Source organism: Sus scrofa, chromosome 13 (assembly GCF_000003025.6).
Source record: "Sus scrofa isolate TJ Tabasco breed Duroc chromosome 13, Sscrofa11.1, whole genome shotgun sequence".
Taxonomy (NCBI): Eukaryota; Metazoa; Chordata; class Mammalia; order Artiodactyla; family Suidae; genus Sus; species Sus scrofa.
Genome location: NC_010455.5, coordinates 42,253,239 through 42,281,054, shown reverse-complemented (window position 1 = coordinate 42,281,054; position 27,816 = coordinate 42,253,239). Strand labels below are relative to the sequence as shown.

The window sequence follows — 27,816 nt, the reverse complement described above, 5'->3', positions numbered from 1 at the left end:
ATAAATTTATATTACTTGAGGGAGAATATTTGGTCTTAGAAATATTAATGCAGCCTCCCATCTCATATTATAGGAATTAGTTTTATTTGTGAAGTAGAATTTGATTGACTTTCTGACCCACCTAAGAATGGGGCACTGGGGAGAAGTGTTTTGCACATTGGCTGGCTCTGAGTTCTTAATTCTAGAGATGGCAGCTCAGAGGAAGGGCAGTGTGTTCCTAAAAGAGACTCTGCTTTGTTCATGGGAAAGGTCAAAAGGATGGAGTAACACAGAGCCAAACCTGCTGTGGACCAATTGGAGATGGCCGTCCTTTCCAATTAACACAGAGCTATAATGTACTCTAAGAGTATTTTTTAATCACTACACTATTTGTTAATTTCATTGAGCAGCTAAAGTTGAAAGTTACCAATGTAAAAAAAAATAGGCAGGGGATAAAATCCTGGCTGTGGATGTTTTTAGCACCAATATCAGGTCTGTTGTTCTGGTGGAAACTCCAAACACACTTTTCTTTGGTAATCTGTGTTGCATGTACAAATTAATGTGCAAGGAAGATTATTATTGAGAAATGTCATGTCATCTGGGTTAGTGTTTTGTTTATAATATTGTAATATAATATCCATTCAAAGTAAGACTTTCCTTGGGCTAGTTGGTATCATAAGGACAAAAAATGGTCTTCTATCCCTGTTGATGATCAAAACCAGTTTTGCCTGTGGTCTCAAGGGTGCAAAGTGAAAGAGTCAATTAAGTGGAACCAACTGTAGATTACTACACCAAGAGTAATTCATGCCCACTTAATGAAAACTTACCTGTTCCCCAGAATTTGAAGAAGGGCTCTGGTCTTCAGGACATCCTAGTGACAGACAAGCTGCTCATTGACAGTCTGAACCATCAGTTCAAGGTCAGGCTTTGCTGTTGCTGCAGCTTACTTCTTTGGTGCCTTCTCCAGGACCTTTGCTATAGTCATCAGGTCAGTGCTGAACCCCAGGCACACAGTGACCCCTTTGAGTCCTGCCAATGCTAAGATTGGAAGAGGACAAGATGCCCCTCACTTTCTCCATACTCAAGTCACTTTCCTACCTGTGATGCCTCCCTTTCATAATAATCCAGCTTTGTTACTTCTGTGAGCCCACCTCACTGCCTAGAATAAAGACTATGTTTTTAACCCTCCTTGCTTCTATAACTGATTTCTGTCCACTGGGAAGGAGGAGAAGTGATATTTGTAACAACTAAAACATATCCTTAATGGTTGGAGGTCTGCCCTGCCTCTATCCTGCGGCCTTGACAGTGGATGGGATGGCTAGAGTACCATCTCCGACCATGAGAACAAGGACCATATCCTAGGGGTGGTGGAAAAGAAATCTGGAAGTAGCTTGGGTTCTAGATGACTACAGAGCTAGTGGCCAGGGTGGTTTGGTCTGTTGGTCCCTGGACTTATGTGTGAGAATAAAACATGTCTTCTTAAACCACTGTTTTCTTGAAGTGTGTGTGTGTCTGTGTGTGTCTCTATGTCTGTGTATTTTATTATACAGCTATATCTGATTTCTAACTAATAGACTGTATTTTTTCTTTGTATCTCTTTTCTGCATCTCGATAAATTATTATATCATAAATACATGTCCTATCTGTGCAATTTATGGGTATATATAAAAATTATATGCATATATATAAAACTATTTGTGTGTATATATTTATATGTACAATTTTTTTATAACCTAATTTTAATAAGATATGTGGGATTCCAAATGTTAAAAGAATATATACAGCTTCTAATTTAAAAGTCGCTTAATAAAGCTAAAACATATTAACAGCCTTTCATTAAAGACCAGGAATCTGATTTTCTCCCCCCCACCCCGCCCCGCCCCGCCCCATTAAATTCTGAAAAGAACACATCTGAAGCTGTTCGTTCCAGTGGGCATATAGACCACATAACCAGAATGACTATAGCAACCCAAATCAATTCTTCTCAAATCACTTCAGTATGGTGGCAGCAAACGTTCTTGTTCTTCAACCTCCCCAAACTCTTTCTTCTCCCAAAGCCACATAATCTAGGGCTCTTGGAAATGTCTGCTATTAGGTAGAGGCAGGCAATTCTTCCCCAAACAGCACAAGTTAGTGTTCAAAATTGAATAATTTCTTTATGGAAAACACTCTCTCCTGCAGTATATTTGAATGAACAAACTAACAAATGAATCTCAGAAGGCTCATTTTATTTTCCTGTTTGCCATTTTCATCTTGTTTCCTAGCATAGCATATTGAAGACCTGCTAACTTTAGCCTTCTAAGACATGGGGAGGGCCAAATCAGTGTGCCTGGGTTTTGAATTGTTTTCCTATAAGGATTAAACTTCATATCCTGGTTATTATGTGTGTGTAAAAGTTTGTAGCAAATGGATTTATACAGCTTGGTGGCTATTTTTCCTTGTTGATATTCTGTGGGGAGTTTGCTTCGAACCAGTTCTTACTTTAGGCCTCCTTGCTGTCAAAATAATATAAACACCAGGGATGGAAAATATATCTCAGTCCATCAAACCTATATCCTCTTCCTCTCTGACTATCTCTAATTAGGTTTTGAAAGTTTTAAGTGCAGAGAAGGTGGGCCTCAAAACCCAGTGTTTGTGCTGCAGTTTAATGGGGGTGGGCGCAGAGGGAGGAAATTAGGGAGCATATTCCAGAGTCTGTAACATGTCTGTTCAGGTTTTCAGAGTTGGTGAAAATCTACAGTATTTGGGAGGAAAAAATATGTTTGAGTATGTGTAAATGTGGTGTGGTGCTAAGCTTTTCTTTTATTCTTATTGGAGGCCTCAGATGTTCAGAAAACTTATCCTGTGTCATGAGGGCTACTATATATATACTGACCTTGGCTCACAGTCTATCAGGTGGATACCATTCCATTGTCTATTTTCATTGGGTTTAGGTAGACTTCTATGACAAAGCGTTATTTCCCTGATTCCATTCATTTTTCTCTTGGCTGAATCCTATTTAGGAATCATGTTATATTGCTTCCTCCCAGAAGCCCTCCCTGATTCCTTCAAGGCTTGATTAGGAGCCCTTTTCTATGATCCATCTAGGTATATCCTGTGCACTAAGTCGCCTGTCAACTTGGCTATATCTTCCATCTTACTGTTCCTAACTCCACAGCAGGGACTCTGATTTATTTCCTTTGGGAGCTATGGTGCCAGCTCAGTGCCTGGTCCTTAGTAAATACTCAGGAAATATGTGTTGAATTAATCCATTTTCCCAGAGGGATAAATAGATTTTACTTATGGGATAAAATTTTAGGCTTGCATATAAAAGTTACAAAATAAATATTAGTTGATTGGATTTCCAGTGCTTAAGTGATTCTCTGTTGCAAAGCAGGCACCTCTGAAAGACTCATTAATGGTTCAGGGATATTATTTACAACATTAAAGCCACTTTCTGAAAGTGCATATATATTATACCCAGTTTCCTCCTAAGTGCATGGACTCAGTGAAAAATAAACAATAAATCAATAACATCCTAAGAATTACTGGAAGAAGCAGCATATTGTCTGTTATTCCCTGGAGGTTGTGTAAAGAGGTGATGAGTAAGGAGGGCTTCTGATTTTCTGTTGTGACAATCAGTGACAACATCTGTAGAATGAATTTTAACTTCTGAATCCATGAAGCAGAGCATCGAGTCTGTGGTAGATTTTGTCTGAATCAAATTCCTGCTGTCTGTTAAGGACATTTGGTCCAGAGCATCTAACAAGTTTCCTCCCTTCTTGCAGACCTGAGCAAGGAAAATTTGCTTATAGTGATTTAAAAAGTTTTTAGAGTCTACTTATATTTTGAATTATTAGCTTATTAGAAGAAATATTGATTTTTGCAGTTTATTTCTAAATTTTCAAAGAGAAAATTAAACGAAGACTCCTTTCAACAACCTTGCAGATGTGTAGTTTCCTGGTACATCACGGTTTATTTAGATTTGCAAGTCCCGAAACTTAAGTTTGCACATTTACCCAGAGTTGAGGAGGGTCAAGGCCACTGACTCATGCTTACCTAACTCATAAGAAGATGATAAATTAGCATGCCAGTGTGTTCATTCTCCAGGAGAAATATAGCTGCCAAATTACATTCATGTTATCCGGTCAGCACTTTCTCCAGTAAGAAGTCATGGTGGCAAATTAAATTACAATCAGAAATATACTGTACTGGTGAGGGTGTGGGGGAAACAAGCTGTATCATATGCTATTAATAGAAGTTTAAGTTGCTACGACCTCTGTGGAGGGAAAATATGGCAATATCTCATATAAAAATGCATGTGTCCTTTGCCCTTGCAATTTTGCTTCTATAAATTTGTCCTCAAGATAAATGACATGTGGGCAAAGGCATATGAATAAGAGTGCTCCTTGTAGTATCATTCAAAGAATGGAAGGATTCTAAGTATCAAGTGTAAACTTGTTCGATGACTTATGGTATATCTATGTGATATGAAACTGATGCTGTTAAAAAGAATTATATGTATGATATATATATGTATATTAATGTAGAGAATGGACTCCAAGATATGTTATTGAGATGGAAAATGAAAGATAGAGAACTATCTGTGTAATGGTGGTCCTCCCATTGTATTAAGAGAAAAGGATAAACATGTTTATGTGTTACTTTGCAAAGTATGTTTCTAAAAGTGAGGGGACAGGTGTATGTGCCTGGAAGGGCTGAGGTGGAAGGAAGACTCTTTTATTTTACTTTGAATGCTTTAAATCTATTTGAATGTGTTTATCCTGTGCTTACATATTTTATGTTTTCTATGAAAAAAAACTTAAAATGACATTTGAATAGTTTCTTGTTGAGTTTAAAATTGGTACCAAGGAAAGTCGTCTTGTTGCATAATCTTGTTCTGGAATACCTCCTGCCAGAGTCACCTTCCATGCAGATCCTATCCACCCAGAGAGCCGTCTCTCTTAAAAGAATGTTTTCATCACTCTTTCCTGGACTCAGCAGACATTCTCTCCCATATGTGACAGTATTATATTCATGACCAGTTCCTTCTGTAGCTGAGCTCCAGTTTCTTGAAGGACACTTGGGCAATATCTGAGTCCCATAAGCAATACACTTACAAGTAATTTCTTAGGTTGACTTTTGTGTAAATTATAATCACCGGGGGAGCTTATTCAAATGCAGAGTCCTGGGTCCCACTCCACAGATGCTGACTGACTGAGTCTGGGGTGGGTCAGGAAGCCCCAGCTTAGTGGATTCTCATGAAGATGAACTTTCTGTATCTTCCTCCCTCTCTCCCATCTGAGACATTTAGAGAACAGTATTTTTCATATCCTGTCCCTCGATTCCAAAGTCATTTGACTCTGCACCTCCTTTAATGATGACCGTATTTTAAAGAAATCAGTATTAAATTATTAGTATGTTCATCAATTCTGTATCAGTTGCTCTTTAGTAGATGTGGGGAGAAAGGAAATATGACCAAATTCAGTTTCCTTAAAGGCTAAGAGAATGGCCCCTCCAAGGTGCCCAGCTTGTGGAAGACCCAGATTATTTTATGCACACTCATCTCAGCCTTAATCTTTCTTGGTCCACGTGGATGATGGAAGATAGCAATATGTCTCTGAAAGCAAGGAAGAAAGAACATTTGAATTAAGTTATAGGCAGCTGACCTTTGATTTTAATCACAACTGCTTTTAAATGGAAATGGAAGGAGGAGGAGTGGCAGTAGCCAGGAGGAATGGAAAGAAGAGAAAGTCAAGTACAAGGGCTTTGGAGTTAAGCTGACTTGCCTCCTGATTCACATTCTACCCCTGGCAAGCTGTGTGATGATGGCCCCGGTATGAAACTTCTCAGCTTCATGGCGATGAAGTAAGGATGAAACTGACCATATTACCATGGTCAGAGACAAAATAAGAGAACATGTGCCTGGCATTTATCACATGCTCCATAAATAGTGGCTAATTATTTTATTAAAGGAGCAAGAAATAGAAACAAAGATAATCACATGGGCTTGTCAGGCCCTTCCCTTTAGCTCAGTGAGCCCATTAGTTAAGATATCTGAGTAGCAATCCAGAAATCTGCCACTAACTAATGTCTTGCATGACCTTGATCAGACCATAAATTCCTCAAGCCCTGGATTTCCCATTTGTAAAATGAGAAAGTTGAACTATGTGATGTGTTCATCTCCAGTGTTTAGAGATAGGCTTTACCTCTAAACTCTAGGGACGAAACAAAGCATTTCTTAAAATTCCTTTATTTATCCCCATGTATATCAAGTAATTACTTTTCTTTTATAGAGCTTAGATGGAAGGATGTCTTTTCTCTAAAAATTTGTGATCCTAGGCAGAATATTTGAATTCCTCTCTCTATTTGACTCTCCATAGCTGCAAATGAAGCTCAGAGGTTTTTGTTTCTTTGTTCATTTGTTCATTTTTGTTTTGTTTTGTTTTAAATTCCTGACTTTGAAGCTTTCAATGAATTTGCACACACTTGCCTGTTCTGAGGAATAAATGGTAAGTCACAGGAACTATCAAAGAGGTTCCCTTCCATGGTTGCTGAACCCCCACCCTGACCCCCTTTATTTATTTCTTCAATAGAATCTGGGAATGGGTGAGGAAGAACTCAGCAGTCTCTGTTTTATCATCTCACTGTTTCCAACATGCTTACTCGGGAGGGTTTTCAGATAATTCCCCCTGTCTCTATGGCTCTGTGTTTGGTGCTCATGTTTAAATCTCATCTCTGTCCTAAGATCCAGCATTCTCCAGACTGTGTCTCCTGGGATGCTCGTCTCTTGAGGTGCTCCATGAGAAGAAAGTCCTTTTGGTTTAAAACGTGTGGGAAGTGCTGTACACTGTACTGCCCTTCTTGGGGGGTTCTCAATGCATGTTAAGCATATTAAAGCCTCTGAGAAGTCCCTGAGGAAGGAAAAATGGTTAAACTCAGCATCAGCATCTCCCAGACTTTGTCAAATTCAGAAGTTTAAAAAAAAAATACTGAAGTGACTGTAATCTCATAATAATGTTCCACAGAACCCAGGGAGGGCTCCAGATAATAGATCCTGCTCTCTTATCTGTGAACCAATCAAAGAAGAAAAAAGAGATGGCTGGAAGATTTGTCTTGAAAAGTAACTGGAGTGAGAATTTATGTTTTGAGGTGTTACCTTTATGTTGAGATGTGCCTTTGAGTACCAAGCCTGGTTTAATTTGTAGGTGCCCTCTGTTGACTCACCGAGCACTGATGGATCTTCCTTGCCTTCACTGCAAGATTTTGTGAGTCTCAGAATTTCATTTAAATATTTTGTTATAGAATGTGTAACTAGTTATGGATCTGAATGAAAAATAATATCAAGTGAGTCCATAAATAAATTATTAAAATCGTGTTGTATAACCCCAGGGCGAATACCGCCATGGCCATATAATGTAAGGAGTTCTAACAGAACTCCAACAAAATACATCTGTGTCTGGCTCCAGAAATTGCTTTCTGAAGATTGGAGAGGCAGATTTATTAGCGTCTACACATTTCTGATTATGCATGAATCTGTTGTTGAGAAGTCTCAGGAACATTCGAGTCCTGAGTATTCTTTTCTAATGCTTAGAGAGAAATCTGTTTCAGAGTTAGGTATAGACCACTCAGCTTTAGCCTCTTCTTATATGAACTGTTTTCATATTTACTGACAAATAGGGAGGGATATAATCCCCCTTTAGATATTCCAGCTCAACTAGTAAATGTAAATGTTCTTTTTTTATTTTCTCATCTAGCAAAGCTAAAGGGAAAGGGTTGACTAATATGGTTTTGTTGATGCCTGAAGTGATGCAAAACTAAGATGAAGGTAGAAAATACAAAAAAAATAAATTCAAAATGATTTGTTTAGATTAGGTTTATGGGCTCATGTAGTTTAGTGGAGTGAGACCAAGAACCAAGAATAATCAGAGAGCTCTCTTACCTAAAAACAAACACATAGAGCCCAGGAACATTAGGGCATTGCTAGTTATTACATTGTAAGGATCTTTGTTCTGCAATAGCAATAGAAAAACAAAGAAAAAAGGAAATGGGCTGGAGCTTTGTGGATAATTAGCTAGCCTTATGCAGAAATGGAAATGGCACATTTTGGATCACAGTTGTACAATGGAGTTCAGTCCTCTGCAGTTTCTTTCTCCTCTTCCATGTTGGATGAACACATATAATTAGAGGAGACAATAGATTCTGATAACTCTTTTGTCCTAGGCAAAGCGTCTGAATTCCTTAACTCTCCAGTTGACCATACTTCATGCAAAATGAGAGTGCATTTGGGATTCCCAAGGGAACAGGGGCTTAAGAATGATACAAAGTGGTGCTGTAATTCCCACTTGTTTATGGCCTAGGGCCATACCTACCTTCATCTGGACACACTGATATTGCCTCCCTAGTTCATGAGTGTGTGTGTGTGTGTTTGTGTGTGTCTCTGTGTGTAAAACAGATCTGAGGAGCTTCTTTGTTGGAAGGGGGTAACAGGCAGTGGTGTGCTGATAAATAATTAACAACTGACTCTTAGAGGAAAAAAAAAATCTTGATATGCAGCATTGGAGAATTTGGGGATTTCATGGGGTAAATGTTTCCACCATAGCTGATTTCAGTTTATCAACCTGACATCACCCAGCTCACAAAATCTAGAAAATGTAACAGGCAGTTCTCATGAGCCAGTGGGAGCTGGTGCCAGCACACCCCTGCCTAATTTCTTAACCCCACGCCATTGCGTGGAGTATTTCTGGGGGATACCTGTGAGGCTCTTCTTGCAGACTCTGGAGAATGCCTTTTGAAAACAGTCAGCCTTTATGCTCTTTAGGTTCCCTTTCAGATCTCAGATTTTAGAATCCTTTCTCAAGAAGTGTTTATAAGATGGAATATATTATAATGGTGTGTGATAAAATGTTTTAAAATATCAGTTTATACTGCTATTATTTGTCTTTTATAATACTGCAGAGAAAGCTGGTGATTTAACTCAGATACTTGTAGAGAATTTGTACGTAATATTAAAAAGGCAAATATTATGGAAGGCAAGTGATTCTGACACATTGGTAGCTGTGGATACTTCTGCTCTTTGAGTGTGGAGCCCTTGCCAGATGAGATCTTTGAACATGGCAAAAACTTTGCATTATGGCAAGTGCCTTTAACATAGGACACCTTGTCATGCAGGGCAGGGGCTGGCCAAGGATGCTCCATCACTCAAATCTAGCTTACTGCCTGTTTTTCTGTGGCCCATGAGCTCAGATTGGTTTTTACATTTTTGAATGGTTGAAAAAATCAAAAGGGGAATAATCATTTGTGACACATGAAAATGATAGTTTCCATGACCATAAATAAAGTTCTATTGGAACACAGCCTTGCCCTTTTGTTCATATCATCTATCATCTATATTATCATATCATCTCTGCTGCTTTCATGCTGTACCAGCAGAGCTGAGTAGATGCAAAAGAGAATATGGGGCCTACAAAACCTGAAATACTCACTATCTGACCCTTTACAGAAATCATTTGCCAACCCCTGCTCTAGGAACTCAGTCTCTGAGGAAATATGATCAGCTGGTTCAAGGTTCTGTCTGATGACTGAAGACATAGCAATAAGAAAGCCAAATTCATCCATAATGAGATTGAAAGTATTTGCAAAAGGGAATGGAGAGAACCACAAATGGCTCAGAATATGAAAAACAGGAAGAAGAATAAGGAATTTCTTACTTTGCCTGAATCCCTTCCTTTTTGATTGTTTTGTTTTGTTTTAATAACCTAAGGTGAAGAAAGTTCTTTTTCAGCTGGCATGTTGATGTGTTCCGATTTGAGTGGGCTCTAGCTGCCCAGAGACTCTGACACTTTTTTTTTTTTTTTTTTTTTTTTTGGTCTTTTTGCTATCTCTTTGGGCCGCTCCCGCGGCATATGGAGGTTCCCAGGCTAGGGATCCAATCGGAGCTGTAGCCACTGGCCTACGCCAGAGCCACAGCAACGCTGGATCCGAGCTGCGTCTGCAACCTACACCACAGCTCACGGCAACGCCGGATCTTTAACCCACTGAGCAAGGGCAGGGACCAAACCCGCAACCTCATCTTTCCTAGTCAGATTCGTTAACCACTGCGCCACTACAGGAACTCCCTAGACACTTCTGCTCAGTAAAAGGTGTATCACTGATGGTTACAAGGTCTGGCTTTGGAGTCAGACAGATGAAGGTCATATCCTAGCTCCGCCCCTTATTTGATGTATGGTTGTGGACACGTTTCATAGTTCTCATCTTCAGTTTTCTTACCTATACAGTATAGATTTATTCTGAGTATCAAGTAAAATATTTTCATTGCTTACCACAGAATCTGACACATAGTAAATATATAATGTGTTACTTTTTGTTTATACTTTGTTATTATTATTATGTCTCTATACTTCAGGGCTTTCCATATTTATATTTTGTGCCTATTTATGTTTTGGGTTAGGCCTCTATCCTTTTAGCTTTAGCAGAGAGATATATCTAATTTGGCAGTATCTTGACATAGAATACAAATTCTTTTCACCCCTAACACTCTAATTTCTGGAAATTGTCTTGAAATGAAACTCATGCAAGTGTTAAACTCTCAGTCAATAATTAAACCTTTGTCTCCTGAGAAGTTTGTGTCCCCATTCATTTCTTCCCAAGAGGAGACTGCCCTCCAGTGGAAACAATTCTGGTAAGGGGAGAAAATCATTTTGTTAGTAAAGACTGTGCAACAAATGTTCTTTAAAATTCTTTTCTGTTACGATTATCTGCTTATTAAATTTAAGCATGTTTTCAGGGATAAAACTCTCCCAATGTGCCAGTATGCTCTAATCTGATGATGGCTCACACCACTTAGACATTCATTCCTTTGATAGTCATCCCCTCTCCGCCTCCCCCCACCCTCAACTCCCGTGTGGTACAGGCATTGCTTTTAATCAAGTAATTCTCACCTAAGTTTCACAAAAGCAAACTAAGATGCTTTAAACCATCTTGATGCCTATGTTGCACCTCAGTTCAATTAAATCACAATCTCTAGGGGTGGGATCTAGGCATCAGTATTTTATTTTTAAAGTCCCCTCCACACACTGCACATAAAGTCCGGCCTGCAGCCAAGGTTGATAATTACTGACTGCTTTAAAACTTTTGTTTTTTAAACAAACTTGTTTTTGAACAAAGTAAAGCAAAAATCCTGTTCTCCTGTTACTATGGCATTTGCTCTTCTTGAGCATGCGGAAGCGCAGCCTCTGTTGTCATCTGCTTGTATTGGAATCTAATCTCCAGAGAAATTTACTGATACAATCTTTTTTCATTAGCTTGTTAATAAAGAAGGATCTTATAGGTAGTAAAAGAGGGTGATAAGAAATGATTCTTGGCTACCTCTCCAACTATAAATTCCACTGATGGGTTCTGTTTAGGGCCAGTAATTATTTAGACTTTGATAACCTCACGGCTAAACTGTACAGAGGCATTTGGGCTCACCTGACAAAAATGCCTTAACATAGCATGAATTTATAAAAGAATATTTTCTAAGTATTCACTGATAGTCATGAATGTTTTTTAGGCTAGTGATTATACATGCTGCTAAATTTTCTTATTAATATATGGTTACTTGTGTTTAGTTCACTATAGATATTTTATTGATTTAATCTTTTGCTTAAATAAGAATTGCTATAGTTCTGCTGAGTTTGAGGCTGTTAAAGGTTAATTAATTTTGTTATCTGTAAAATAAAAATAATGATAGTACCTACCTCCTAGTGTTGTTAAGAGATAGTATGTGTGAAATAGTCTAGGGACTGGCACAAATAGGCTTCCCCATGTTGTTATGATATTGAGACAAGATATAATAGCGGTCTAGAACAAAGGTACTGGTGTTCGTCTCTGGGTTCAAGTCTCATCTTGACTATTTATCGGCTCCATGATGTTAGGCAAATTAGTTACCCTCCTTAAATCTTCATTTCCTTACCTGGAAACTTTTAGCTGCCTTTTGGGGGTGGTGGCAATAAGATGGTTGAAAATTAAGTAAGTTAAGTGAAATCATTAATTAATGTGCTTATCACTATTCCTGGCATTTGGTAAACACTTTTTCATATGTCCAAATAGGGAGAGTGTTCATGTATGTGTGTTTATATGAAAGACAGAGACAGACAAACAGACAAAGAAAGACCAATGAGAGAGCTGATATATTCAGTCAGATTGTCCCTGAACCACTGGTATCAGCATTACCTGGGCTCCTGTTAGAAATTTGTGATATCACTACCCAGACTTACTGAATCAGAATCTACATTTTAAAAAGATCCCTGGTGATCTGTGTACACATCTGAGCAGCAGTACTCTAGTCAATGAACAGCAAATACAGGACAAAATTGCCACCAATTCCCCTGCCTCCCCCAGAACACCCTTGGTGGGCATCGCTCATCAAGAATGGTACTCCATCCTTCAGCATCCTGCCTAACCACTCCCCAAGCCTTAACTAGTTGATAGGAATCGTCGTGCAAGATGAAACCTATAAAGGAAGAGAGTTATTGCATGGAGACAGTGGTGTTGCCTGAGCTAGTGAATCGGCAAAACAATACTCCAACTCAGGGCTCGTAAACCTCAAACTGATAATACTGTACATTACTTTACACTGCCTCCATGATGTCATTCAACAATCCACAGCTATAACTGGATTTTTGCAACAACTGGCAGGACAAAATTGGCAATTAATTAATGATAAATTGGGATTCAGTGGTATCACAGGCGTTGAAAAGAAATAGATTAGCTAACAGTGCTACTGTGATTAAAACCAAAGCCTAATGGTAATCCCTGGTGTGATAATCTAGGCATTGTGAATTAAAATATCTGATGATCTATTAATTTCACTGATTTCCAAAATTCATTTCTTTTTAAACTTTTTTTTTTCACTTAAGCATTTTCTTTTTAATGAAGCCCTGTAGTACTTGAGGGTGGAGTCACTGAAGTGACCACAGAATCCATTAGACAGAATTTCACAAAACTAACTTAGAATAAGGCACCATTTGAGGACCTCTGTACACTGCCTTTGCCTCCCACAATTGTTTTTTCTTGAAATTTTAAATCTTAGGGCTAGACTGTGCCTTGAAATAGCATAACTTCTGTCTCCTGGGAAGGAGGGAAGAATTTTGTTCATCACTGTCAAGAGATATGGTCTGCTTAGAGTAAAAATGAAAATGCCATCCTAATACCTCTGAAATTTATCTTAACCATCACGTCTGCTGTTGCACTGAGGCTGCTAAACATTTTCTGACTCATTACTCAAATGACTCATGCTCCATTTAGTATGGTGGGAATACATGGAGAAGTGGCCAGATCCTACAGAGTGAGTAAGCGACTGGCCAGAGTTCCTTGCATTTTGTTACCTGGGCTGTTAATTTGCTAAAAATCTCAAGATGTTAATGTTCCTCTGAAGTGTCTGGCTGACATAGAGAGGCTTCTTTTTTCACTCTGGAGAGAATACAAAATTTCCCCTTCTCAAAATTGAAACAAGGTTTATCCCCAGCTATCATAACAGTTTAGGTAATGTAAGCAACTCCATCAACTAAAAAAAAAAAACCCTGCATACTTATATATCTCTGTGTGTGTACATATATATGTGTATATATCTGTATACACATATATATGTGTATGTATCTGTATGTGTATATATCTGTATACACATATATATGTGTATGTATCTGTATGTGTATATATATATAATACTATATATTTATATATCTGTATGCATATGTATTTGTGTATATATGTATGCAGTATATTTTTGTGTGTACATATATATGTGTATATCTATATATCTGTATATATATATCTATATATCTGTATACCTATGTGTTACTTTACTTGAACCAAACTGTGATCATTGATTTCAGAATTCCCAGGAAACAATGATTTTTTTCCTCCAGTGCATTAACTTAGTCAATATACACATCATATTTATGATCTGGAAGTTTTCCATACACAACTATGTTTGAGTCTCTGCCATAAGAGATGGGTGAAAGGATAATTGCAGATGCATGAAAACCAGAACCAAGGATCTATGATAGTGTCTCTTGAAATAACATTAAAGGTCAGCTCATAAAACTACTTTTCTTTTTTGAGTATTTTATTTCTTTACTTGGAATTAATTTCATGCTCAAAAACATGGTATACGAAAAAACACATCTAGGAAATGTTTTCTAGGCATTAGCTCTCCCCAATAGTGGAAAAAAAAATTTGGAACTGTGCCTATACAAATAAATACAGAAACATTTTTATAAATTCTCTGATTTTTTTAAGTGGTGATAGGGTATGTCTCCCTCATTAAATTTTTCACGTGCTTCAGAATACTAAAATAAGGATCAACAGGTCACATTCATTTTCTCTTTGGAGTTAACTGTTGGTGGTAGAGTGTGTGTGTGTGTGTGTGTGTGTGTGTGTGTGTGTGTTTAATTGAAGTATAATTGATTTACAGTGTTGTGGGCTTTTTTTTTTTTTTTTTTGTCTTTTCCAGGGCCGCTCTCGTGGCATATGGAGGTTCCCAGGCTAGGGGTCTAATCAGAGCTGTAGCTGCTGGCCTACTCCACAGCCACGGGAATGGCAGATCCAAGCTGCTTCTGTGACCTACACCACAGCTCACAGCAACACCGGATCCTTAACCCACTGAGCAAGGCCAGGGATCGAACCTGCAACCTCATGGTTCTTAGTCGGATTCATTAACCCCTGAGTCACAAAGGGAACTCCAGTATTGTGTTAATTTTAGGCATATAGCAAAGTGATTGTGATTCACTTTCAGGCAGAGAAGACTTCTTTTTCCACTCTTTTCCAGATTCTTTTCCATTACAGGTTATTATATGATATTGAATATAGTTCCCTGTACTATACAGTCGGTCCTTATTGTTTATTTATTTTATATACAGTTGAAATACTTTGTTTTATATTAACTTTCCAACTAGTTTTCTTTTATACTTAAAATGTTTGCCACATGAAAAGACTGTGTTCTGCGTAAGGTAGAAATTAAACTGGCTAGTTTCCAGCAAATGAAAAGTATAAGATCCATTTTTTCCCCATTTTAAATTATAGGTTGGATAAGAAAGGGCAGATAATGTAAATATTTACAAACTAGATACATAACCAGGTTGCAGTTCTCTATCCCTGTCTGTGAATTTAAATGTCCATTCCCTGTGTTTTGAAACATATTTTGGAAGATATGTTGATCTTTTATCATCTTCCTCCCCTTAGTGCATGATGTTGGGCTGGAGCCACATAAAGTGGTTTAAACACACTTAGTCACAAGCCTTTAGGAACTTAAAGTGACCTCTAGCCTTTCAAAGAGCTTGCTATGAAATTGGAGTCACCTGAAGTTATTGAGGCAATTGAATTATTGTTAGCTAATATTAGAAAAGGGAAAACAGAAGATTGAACTCTGTTTTCATAGCAGCTAATGAGGCATCTAATGATTCAAATGTGACTCTAAAGCTCACCTCATTAAGACAGAGCATCTTGTTTTCGTAAATGTCCTGGGGTAGTTGGGTAAGTATATACAGTCATTGTTTGAAATAAGTAACAAACCTTTTCAACCAAATTCAAATATGAAAGAAAGCTTCTTGGCCCTGATGTCTTCCAAGTGTGCAAATATATTTCTTAAGAACAGCATGAGAGAGGTTGACTCTGCATCTTTATTCTTACAAAATTCAATTTTTGGGTTATTTGAAAGTGGACGCTGCCATCCAATTAAATGCACCATTGACTACATATTTATTAAGACATTTATTACCAGCTGCCTTATTTAGTGTACTTTGATTAAAATACTACTGCAGCTTCAATCTGAATACACCTAATTTAGATTTTTAATGGGCAGTCATAAGGCATTGAATTGTCCCTGTTATTTTTGACCTACAAGAGAGTGTGAGGCACCTAGCTAAACGGGGATAAATTAAGGGGAGGGGAATCTGGGTAGCTTCTAGACATCTGAGAAGCCTATGCACTTGATTTTTCAAATTGCTGCTGGAATGCAGCTCTAAAATTTTGTATATGAGAGCTTGCTTCCTGAACTCTGGCTCAGTGTTCATTTAAAAGAGCCAGAACCACGAAGTGCCAGGCCCTATGCTTATGATAGGGTAAATGCACTATAAATATCTATTGAATAACTGAATGAATCATTGAATTGGGTATTATAACTTGGGGCCAATATTTTCCTTTTTATTTCTTTGATAAACAGGATACAGATGTTTTCCTGTACTTAGATCTTTTTTAAGATGGTGATCTCTGTGTTGGATATGCCATTATCAGTGGATGACCAATATGTATACATAAGTATATGTATGAATACAAACATGTAATTAGACTCATAAGCTGTAGGAAATGGGGAGAAGTATGCAGGTTTTCGAACTTTCCAAACTGCCTAGAAAAATAGGTATTAATAGAGTTGGCTCCAGAGAGATGGTTTCTCATCAGTCACCATCTCCGTCAAGAGGAAAGCCCTTTTCCCATTACTTTTCTATTTTAAATCTATTCCCCTGCCCTGGCTGATTGAACCTTTCGAAATGTGCCTGGCAGAGAATCTCGCCTCTTCTCTTAGCTTGGAAATAATAATGTCTTCACATTTCCATGGCCTTTTCTGAAATGGGGACCTTTCATTTATGTTTCACTGTCAATTGAAATAAATTGATTAACGTCACGGAATTGTGTTTCACCACAGACCTTTTGAAACAAAAAGCTGCTTTTCTGATGTGGTAAGGGAACAGATTGTCCCAGATTTCTTTATGCTCCTAGGACTCAGGGGCAAAGGAACTATTTTATCATTACATGTTATTGAATCCTAAAGAATGATCATGTTTCATTGCATCCCTTTTGCTGTGTTTTTTTTCCCTGGGGCATTCCCAGACACCAGACCCTTGGCATTTAGTAATCACAGAGCTTTCTCTGGAACCCCTCTTCCAGATCTCTCAGATTTTCCATTTCCTTATCTTTTCGCCCTAGGAAAATATCTGTACCTTGCCTTCCACTTAAAAAAAAATTTGGGGAGTTCCCGTCGTGGCGCAGTGGTTAACGAATCCGACTAGGAACCATGAGGTTGCGGGTTCGGTCCCTGCCCTTGCTCAGTGGGTTAACGATCCGGCGTTGCCGTGAGCTGTGGTGTAGGTTGCAGACACGGCTCGGATCCCGCGTTGCTGTGGCTCTGGCGTAGGCCAGTGGCTACAGCTCTGATTCAACCCCTAGCCTGGGAACCTCCATATGCCGCGGGAGCGGCCCAAGAAATAGCAACAACAACAACAACAAAAGACAAAAAAGACAAAAAAAAAAAAAATTTGGTTGTAATAATCATAATCTTAAATTTCTAACAACCCTCTTGCCCCAACACTCGGATTTACCCCCTCTCATAGCACCTGTGTTGATTAATCTCCATTTCACTGGGGCTACTCCCCACCCTGCCATGTCCTGCATCCCCTGCACGCAGTGGGAGGCTTCAGTACAGGTTTGGAGGGTGGCTGAGAACAAAGCCAGGATATTTCTTACCCCCTCTCTTTTGCCTCACAGCCTCATCTCTTACTGCAGCTCCCTCTTCGCAGTTTGGCCTCCAGGGAGACTGGTCACTGGCCTTGAGTAACACTATTCCTCCCCTGTCCTTCAGCAGTAGTGGTGGTAATGGCTTCCCCCGTTGCTAGTTTTTGGTGCCCACCATCCATCATTTGTGTTTTTAGCACTGCTCTTACATACCTTTATCCAAGATCATTTACACAGACTATTCAGAAATGAATTCTATTTCCTGAGATAAACAACCTTAAGAGGTGCAGACTTTTCTTGAGCTGACTGAGAATTAAAGTTAGAATATATATTTCTAAGTTCCCATTTGATCCATGACTTCTGTCTCTGATGCCAGTTGTTCTCTGTTAATGTGAATGCTTAACTCTTATTCTTTCAAATGAAAATCTTATTTAAAATACCTAACTGGTAAAGATTTCTTCCACTGCTCTGTAAGCTGGTTTCTTCATTTGATGGATCTCCCTGCCTCTAGTTCCAGTCCACTGCATCCTCCTGAATATCATACCCAGATTAATATTCCTTATACTATTAATCTAATTACTAATTACCAATATTAATATTACTATAATATTAATATTTCCTTCTCTAATGTCTAGACAAAAGAAAATTAGAATCTTTTGCTTGATATTGAAAGTCTATCTGGATCTCAGCTTACCTTTCTGATTTCCTTATCTCAGTAGATCCTGGGCCTGAACTTCCCTTCCTTGCAAGCACTACCTTCTCATCCCAGTTTCTGCACCAGTGCACATCTGATTCATACTCATGTTCCTAACTAGCTTGTCATCTACCTTCTTAGCCAAGTCTAGAGATCCTTTTCTCCCTCAATTCTTACTCTGACCTTTATCACTTACCTCCTTGTCTCAGCTATCTTGCTGTATGTCTTGTTTTACCTACTAGAAGGTCAAGTCTTTGGAGGCTAAGATTTTTTTTTTTTAAGTTTTATTGAACTACAGTTGATTTACAATGTTGTGATAGTTTCTGCTATACAAACAGTGATTTAGTTATATGTATACACAGATAATCAACCTTAAGAGGTGTATTCTTTTCTAAGATTTTTTTTTCCCTTATAAATTATCACAGAATATTGGGTAGAGTTCCCTGTGCTATACATCAGGTCCCTGTTGACCATCTGTTCCATATACAATAGTGTTCATAGGCCAGTCCCAAACTCCCAATCCATCCCCACCCCCCCATCCCTTTTGATAAACATAAGTTAGTTTTTGAAGTCTAAGTTTGTTTCTGTTTTGTAAATAAGTTCATTTGTATCTTTTTTTTTTTTACATCCCACATATAAGTGATACCATATGCTGTTTGTCTTTCTCTGTCCAACTTAATTCACTTAGTATGATAATCTCTGGTACCATCCATGTTGCTGCAGATGACATTATATCATTCTTTTTTATGGCTGAGTAATATTCCATTGTATATATGTACCACAGCTTCCTTACCCATTTGTCTGTCAATGGACATTTAGGTTGCTTCTCTCTTGGCTCTTGCAAATAGTGGTACTATGAGCATTGTGGAGCATATATCTTTTAGAATTATAGTTTCTCTGGATGGATGCTCAAGAATGGGTTTGCTGGATCATTTACAATTCTGTTTCTCATTCATTTATTCACTGTTCACTCCTTCCAATGGTTTTGCTGTCATCTGTATTCTTGGGGCTATTAAGATGAGACAAGCAGTGTTCCCAACCTCAGAAGGCTTATAGACAACTGGGAGACAAGCACATAAATAAGGGGAATACAATGTGAAATATGCTCTGATAAAACATAGATGAGGCAGGAAGAAAGTGGTGGGGGGGCGGTTCTGAGAAGACTGGAATGTCTGCCTTGAGTTTCCTTAGCCTGTCAGGTTGAAGGAACAATAGAGGATGAACAAGGGGCCCTCTATAAATATTGGTCAATTGATGGAGCTTTGTTTTTAACTTAGGAACAAGGGGGATATCCAGGTCTATACATGTAAGTAAGCCTATGACTCCATAGTTATCAGTTGGACCATGGTGTAGTCAAAGTATGGATTGTTGTCCAAGGATGGACTCTTTAACATCCTAAAGTTGTTTCCATTCTCAGGCTATAATTCTTGAGGGATTAGGAGGGGAACATAGGACTCTTGGGCATTCCACAAGGCACCTTTCTCAGCTGTAGCTGGCTGCTTTTCTAAGTACTTAGCACCTGCTGCAGCTGTGCCCTGTTACCCCATGTGGAGCACGTGAAGCCAGTGTGGCACCAGTTAGTGTCACACTGATCTCTGCTCAAAGTCAGCTGGAAGAGTTTTTAAGAAAAGCTAAGGTAAAGAGAGAAGATGGAGAAGTAGATGCAAGGGTAAAGCTGGCCATTTGTTAGCTAATCACAGGCTTATGTGGCTTTGAAGAAGTTGCTTCCCTTGTTCCTTTGCAAGAAAAGGCAGAAAGTGAGAAAGCAGAAAGTGGGGGAAAAGGAGAGGGCTAGGATAATCTCACAGATTTCCCCAGACTTCTCATCCCTTCTAATTCTCCCACCCATAATGTTTCATTTTTAATTAAGAAGTAGAACACAGTAGTAGAAAGTATGCAAGACCTAAATGGAAGAATCTTCAGCTCTCTGGAGGGAGAAAGGTCAGAATCCAGGTGCTGAGAGTTGTTTGACTCTGTCCTCCTTCCAGCCTTTAACTGGGGGCAGCTGGTGATTCTTTCTCTTAAAAAAAGCCAGGGAGAGAGCTGAGTGCGTGTTGTCTCTTCTGTTTCCTAGGGATGGCTCCTGCAGGTCAGTCCTTGGCTTGGGAAGATCATGTCTAGAGTCCTAGGTAGCAAGAGAGGGAGGCTGGAGGCTAGTGGGAGGGGAACAAGCCTCGCAGGCAGATTTTTACAGTGCTGTGGTGGTGGTGGTGGTTAAATAATTCCCCTAGTTGTTGATGAAATGGTCCTGACATCTGATCCCACTACTGCTTTCCTTTTTACGTCTCCTCAGACAGCTTTGGGCTCTTTCTACACCATGTTGTTTAAGGGACTTTTGACCCAGGTCAAAAGAAATAGTGCAGTGAATCTCATCCTCTACCCCATGTAAAGGCTTCTATCCTTTCTGTCAATGGGTCATATGGTTTTTGTTTTATATATTCAAAGATGTGGGGGGGTCGGAGTTGTGTGAGGGGAATGAAGAGAAACTCCAGGGCATGGGTGACATGGAGAATACTAATAAATCTCAGTTGGACACCAGGATAGGGGTGGGAAGCATGGTGTTTTTTAAAATGTTGGCTGTGGACTTTGAAGTTATTATGTTACCAACAATCTAACCCCCACCTCCAATATTATTTTGTAAATATACCTAAAGGCTAGGATGTGATGGACATATCCAATAAATAGAATAAATATTATTTATGACACACACAGAGAATGTAGTCAAGATACTCAGCTTGGAATAATGAAAATCGACGGAATTTTCTCTCTCTGTTTAGAGAACAATGACACTTATTGCTTTTCTGTCCTGCTTTGAAATTGGAGATTTTGCATCTAATTTCTGCCCAAATACTTCTAATTGATACCTTAGTCAGTTGGCTATTGGTGGGTTATCTTGTAGTATTGGTTTCAAGTGACCACATTTTAGAAATCAGACTCTTTAACTCCAGAAAGGGTCCTATAATATCTTTGTAATCCAGAATTTTCTAATGTGAGTTCAAAAAACCCCTAGTCACTTGGTATGGTCTGTCCTCAAAGAATTGTACATCTGGGGAAATGCTGCAGATAGATGAGCGTCCCCTCTTGGAACCAACAACACTGATAGAGTTAACCTCCTGCCAAATGCTAAAAGGAAGAAACCTTTGTAGTTGGATTATTCAGCCCTTTCCCAGATCCGTTTGAACATGGAACATTTTCTTCATGTGATACCTGTTAAATCTTCCAGAACAAACTTGAGGAAACCTGATCTTGTTCCAACCCTTTTTTAGAAAAGAAAACCAAGGCCAAAGAGATGATTTGTTCAAGTTTGCTGGGGTGAGGGGCGTGAGGCCTTTGTCTTCCCTGCCCCTGCCCCAAATCAGCATTATTTTGTAATTGAAGGAAGATGCTAATGAAAGGGTGTTTTTCCTCTGCTGGACTTTACCTAATAGCTTTGTTAACTTGTTTTCTGATCTTTTCTCATTCAGTTTCCAAAGAACACTCTCTTTCCAGAGAGGGTACTTAATAGTATTGCTTATTGTGTAACCCCTATAAGCTCCATTGTAATTATAATTCTATTTCTTTCGAAAACTTAAGCTTCCTCTATGCCCTCTAAAGCTTGCCTGCCTGTTATTCCCACCCCCATAGGTCTGCACTTGGAGAAAAGTCACTGTCTTTTGTTCTTAGTCTTGAGCATTTCCCCAGGTAACCGATCTGAGGACCTGTTTTTGCTCCCAGAGTATTTGCAATTTCCTGTATACTTTAAAATTTTCTCAAATTCTCCTCAGAAGCCAAAAGACTCCTGCGTAATCTACTACTCTGAAGGAAAATTTATATTAATCTCTTTCCCCTGGATGACAGTTTTTTCTTGATCTTAGTTTGGTAATACATTATTCAGTATTCTTAATAACAGCTTGTGGCTGTGCCATTCATTCACTAGAGTTATTTAGTACCCTAAGCAATGCTCCTCAGGATGTGCCTTAAAGAGCAAAATTGCAGGTCTTGCTTGCCAGGCTCCTGCAAGCTACATTGGCCAGTAAGTATTTTGAGAACTTGGAAATGAGTGTTTTCCTCATTGTTGGGTTGACAGTATTTGATATAAATTCAGTCGAGTTCAATCCAACAAACATGTCTACTGGGTGTTCTGGAGAGTAATTAAATATATATATATATATATATATATTTGATATTGTTACTGCCCCTGTGGGGAGTTCACTTTCTAGTGAGGAAGACCAGCTTCTAAATTAACGTGACCGGAGTTCCTGTCGTGGCTCAGTGGTTAACAAATCCGACTAGGAACCATGAGGTTGCAGGTTCAATCCTTGGCCTTGCTCAGTGGGTTAAGGATCTGGTGTTGCTGTGAGCTGCGGTATAGGTCGCAGACGCAGCTCGGATCCAGTGTTGCTGTGTCTCTGGTGTAGGCTAGTGGCTACAGCTCCAATTAGACCCCTAGCCTGGGAACCGCCATATGCTGTGGGTGCGGCCCTAAAAAAGATTAAAAAAATTTAAAAAATTAGTTAACCTGACCCAGGGTGGTAAGTGCTGTATTATGTGATATCCAGAAGGCTAAAGCACAACAAGGAGTACATTCGGAGTACCGAAGGCTTTAGGAAGCACTTGAATGGCATCCTGAAGGCTATACAGGAGCTTCTGAGAAAGCCAAAAAGCTTGGGAATTACTTGAAGTGTGTTAAGTTGTGGGCTTCTATCCCCTCATGATCTCCATGGCTGAAACTCTGGGCCTTTGTCTGCCATTGTCGAATAGAAATGTGGAGACAGTTTGGGGAAGGAGAAAAAAATAGCTTTTATTGCTTTACTAGGCAAAGGAAGCCACAGCAGGCAAACGTCTTAAAGACAGTACTCCCCTTTGGGGAAGAATAGTGGGGAGTTTTAGAGTCTAAAGAGAAAAATAGGGTTTCTGCTAAGAATCAGGTTTGGGGCAAACATTCATTCTTGTTTCTGTCAGAGAATCTTAGTCATGGAAGTGGTGTTGAAATGGGGGCGGGGTACAGCCCTTAAAAGAATGATAATAGTCCTTGAGGATATGACAATAACAGGTTAGGAAGTTCCCGTTGTGGCACAACAGGATTGACAGTGTTTCTGCAGCACCAGGACACAGTTTCAATCCCCAGCCTGGCACGGTGGGTTGAAGGATGCTGCATTGCTGCAGCTTCGGCCTAGGATGAAACTGAGACTTAGTCTGATCCCTGGCCTGGGAACTCCATATGCACTGAGGTGGCCAAAATAGAAGAAAAAGAGGGTGTTGTAGGGAACTGGTTAGAACCAACTTAGGTCCAGCATGGATGATTTGACTTCCAGTGGACCTTGAGTTTCATGATACCTGTTGCAACACATCAGCATACTGAATGACATGCCTAGAGGCGCCATGACAGTTCCAAGGCAGACTATAAAAGGCCAAAAAGTGGGCAGTGACCCAATTCCTGGGAAGCCTCTCCCTTTATCAGAAATAGTTGGAATAATCCTCCCACTCATTAGCCTATGAAATTGCCCAGCCCATAATTTGGGGCTTCTTCACTTTTTAAGATGGCTGATACTTTGTCTATCTCTCAATAAATCTACTTCTTGCCTCTCACTTTGCCTCTTGCTGAATTCCTTTTGTGCTGAGAAATAAAGAACCTAACTTCAGTAAGTCCTGGGGCCAGGTGTGTAATTTTTTTTTTTTTTTTTTTGTCTTTTAGGGCCATACCCTCTGCATATGGAGGTTCCTAGTTTAGGGGTTGAATCACCATAGCCACAGCAATGCCAGATCCGAGCTGTGTCTGTGACCTACACCACAGCTCATGGCAATGCCAGATCCGAGCTGTGTCTGTGACCTACACCACAGCTCATGGAAATGCCAGATCCTTAACCCACTGAGCGAGGCCAGGGATTGAACTTGAATCCTCATGGTTACTAGTCAAATTCATTTCCGCTGAGCCATGATGGGAATTCCCTAGGTGTGTTATTTTAATTAAAAAAAAAAAAAAAAAAACCTAAATGTCTGTCAGACTGCAGGGGTCTGTGTTTCATTGTTGACTGTTTCAGGTGAATTCTCCTGCTCCTTTAACTGGGAATGGTTTCTGACCTTCTTCATCTTGCTTGTGTTTTTCTGTGACTTTGAGGAAGACAAACTGTAGTCTTTTAAGGATACTTCTATGCAAGAATACCCCTTTGTATTTTTTGGGGGGGTTACTATTTATTTTTGGTGTGGGAGTTTGAGTATTTGCTCTCTCTTTCTTTGGTGTGAGCAGGCTGTTATTCCCAGGATGCTCAGTGTGTTTTCAGGGAGGAGGAAATGGGTAGGGCCAGCAGTCAGTGCCTAGTCTCTGGGCTCTCAACAGCAGCAAAGACCTACAGGAAGGTGGCAAATGTCCATCAACAGATGATTGGATTAGGAAGATGTGGTATATATACACAATGGAATACTACTCAGCCGTAAAAAAGAATAATGCCATTTGCACCAACTTGAATGGAACTAGAGACTCTCATACTGAGTGAAATAAGTCAGAAAGTGAAAGACAAACACCATATGATATCACTTATATCTGGAATCTAATATATGGCACAAGCGAACCTTTCCACAGAAAAGAAAATCAGGGACTTGGAGAATAGAGTTGTGGTTGCTGAGGGGAGGGGGTGGGATGGATTGGGAGCTTGGGGTTAATAGATGCAAACTATTGCTTTTGGAATGGATTAGCAATGAGATCCTGCTGTGTAGCACTGGGAACTATGTCTAGTCACTTATGCTGGAGCATGATAATGTGAGAAAAAAGAATGTATACATGTGTGTGTGTAACTGGGTCACCATGCTGTACAGTGGAAAAAAATTGTTTTGGGGAAATAACAATAAAAATAATCCAAAAAAAATCCCCAAAAACAGGCTCAAGTCTCAATCTGGGTTTTGGCTGGGTTTAAGTACTGGTCCCTGGGTTCAAGTCCCAGTCTGAGTCTTGGCCTAGTTATAGTCCCAGTGGATAGGTTCTAGTCCCAGTCTGAGATGTATGGTTTCAGCGGCAGTGGATCTCAGCATGCAAAGGCCATATTGATGAGAGATTAGAACAAGCTAGGAAAGTTTCTGAAAATCATCAGGTGCCAATAATCTCGAATTAACAGGTGGTCAATTGTGCTCAGGGTGCCTAAGCTTTAGCTCACAGGTGATTGTGTTTAGGGTGCAATCAAGCAAGGGAGAAACAGAAGGAAAGGCTCCAAGCTATTCAGTTTTAAACTTCATTTCTTAGCCATTCATTTCTAAAACAAGTATAAGTAATATAATCTTTTTTTCTAGGTGATAGGATACTTACATCACTGTGTTTCTCTTGAGGGGAATTAGGATCCTGCCCCAAGGCTGTATTATTGTTTCTTGATTCTTCCTACCTTGCCCTTGCATCCTCTCCTTTCCCCTCTATCAGCGACTGTCTGAACCTGCCCTTTGGAACTTGGGGAAGGCTGTGGAGGCTGAATGAGAACTATTTCCTAAAAAAACAAGAAATGGGGGACTCTGAAAAGGAGCACCACAGGGCCCTGCTCAGTTTAATGTTGCACTTGTGAAATTCTTGTTCCCAGATGGATGCTCTATCACAATATGCCATATGTGGCAATGTATTACTGTCAAATGTATTGCATGTAAAAATTCACCATTTCAGCCCAGATAATACAAGTTCCAGTGTAAGTCTTTAAATGGGCCTTCCCATAATCGTCCTCAGTCTTATTCCCACCTCTTCCTTAGTGCTTATTATAGGTCACCCTCTGTGTTGAGGAGCTCTCATTTCTTGATGTGTTTATTTTCCATGTAATCCTGACAAAGATCCCAGGAAACATTGCTTCCCAAAAACTTACCTGCACTTTGGAATTCTCTGGGGAGTGTCCTTGAGCTACTGATATTTATGTCTCAGCCCCAGAGGCTGTGATTGAATTGATCTGGACTTTAGTGGGGACTTGGGGATTTTTAAAAGATCCCCAGGTGGTGGCAAAAATGGTTTAAAATTGACTGTGATGGTGGTGGTTTAACTCTGAAAAGATTAAAAACCATTGAATTGGATACTTTGGGTAAGTTGTATGGTGTGTAAATTTTATCAGTACTGTCCTGATATTTAAGAAATTTGAGGTGAATAATTTGGAAAACACTGCTTTAAGTAAACAGAAACTGAGACATGGAGAAACATAGTGACTTGTCTTAACTCTCATAGCTAGCCAGGGCCGAGTAAGAACCCAGGCAGTCTGAAGCTATAGAGTTTGTTCTTGGCAACCACTTCATCCTGTTGTCTTCAGACATGAGAATGACTCTGCTAACCGATGACTCGACGGCATGTGCTTCAAGAAGCAGTAATGGATTTGTTCCCTTCTACCCCCACCCCCTCAACATGTTATGTTCTAGAACCAGTGGATCTAATTTGCAAAATGATTGGCTTTAGAACAATATAAAGGAGTTAACTCCCTTGGGGATAAAATTCTCAGTCGCTTTGCTTTATCCCAGTACTAAAATGAGCCAAGCCAGCCTCTTTTGGTGCCCAGGAGGCATTGTCTGAAGCACCCTGAAAGAGGGACACACGGGGGTCAAAGTTAGAAATTCAAAACCAACTGTTCCACATCCTGGAACCTGAAAATAGAAATTGTATTTCAAAGATAACTGCTTGGAATGTTACCTTCCTTGCTCTTGGTCAGCCCTCTACTGAATTTGGATATAAAACAGACATAAAAATAGTTCAGCTCTAATGGGAGAAATATTTGGATTTTGGCTGCTGATGGGAATAAAAAGACCATCCTGACTAGAAGCCATCTTCTGCTGGTCCTATAACACACAAAAGGAAATGATGAATCTCTTCATAATCAGCTGTCATAAGTGCGTTTTCTGGAACGAAGACTAAAGGTGTAGTACCCAGAGTGGCATGGTGACTATCCTGAGAGGAAAGCTTTGTCTCTTTCCTGAAAAGATGATCACCACTGACCTCTTAATGGCTGCTGCTGCTTTACCTGTGTGCTCCCTTTCTGAATAAAGATCAAGTTCAAAAAGATGAGCTCAGCTTACAGCTGAAAGGGAACTCATTAAAAATGGCCTTTGTGGAAGCTTAAAGGTTGAGTTCCAGGGTGAGTTTAGTTCGTTTTGCTTTAGCAGTTAGGTGCCAACTTATGTCCTAAAGTGTAAAGCCATCTAGCAATTCACAATGTTTCTTAGAGCCAAACATCAGCTGGAAGAGGACATTATCTTGAATATTCAGTATTTTTTTTTAAAGGGCTTTGTTCTATAGTTGCTTGAAGTATTTGTTTGAATTAGTATTTGTTTTGTTTTTAAGTTAATATTAATATCCCTGTTTTTCAAGCCAATGAAATCCTTTGCTAGTATTTTTCAAGGAAGCCATGCCTGTTAGAATCCAGTAGTGAGGAATGAATAGGAACTGGGCATTCTGGCATTCTCTACCAAACAAAAAGGTTGTATTGTTGAAGAATTCTGTTATTTGGCATTTGGGAGCAGCCCAGCTGCATGTGACTGATGATCAGGCTGAGTTCTCATATGTCCTGTAGGCAGCTGTTAGGTACACCTGTATGTCTCCCATTGGCACTCATGGCTTCTCTGCCCCCTGCCCCCCACCTCCCTTTTAACTGTTTATTACGTTTCCATCCATCCTTAAATTCTTCTAGCTTTTCTTCCAAAATAGGCCCAGAATATGACTACTTCTCACTCTGCCCGTGTCACCTCACTAGCTC

The 27,816-nt window shown here is 39.4% G+C and overlaps 1 protein-coding gene across 11 annotated transcripts in view; it reads left to right on the top strand.

The window, feature by feature from the left end:
• The window catches only part of FHIT (fragile histidine triad), a 1,440,837-nt gene that overhangs the window by 603,745 nt on the left and 809,276 nt on the right, over window positions 1–27,816 (top strand). For 2 of the 11 annotated variants that reach the window (XM_021070761.1, XM_021070762.1), the window contains exon 2: window positions 7,167–7,226. The exons of the other annotated variants lie outside the window; for them this stretch is intronic. The gene's annotated coding sequence lies outside the window, so the exon portion shown is untranslated. The remainder of the gene's footprint in view (window positions 1–7,166; window positions 7,227–27,816) is intronic. 11 annotated transcript variants of the gene reach the window in all.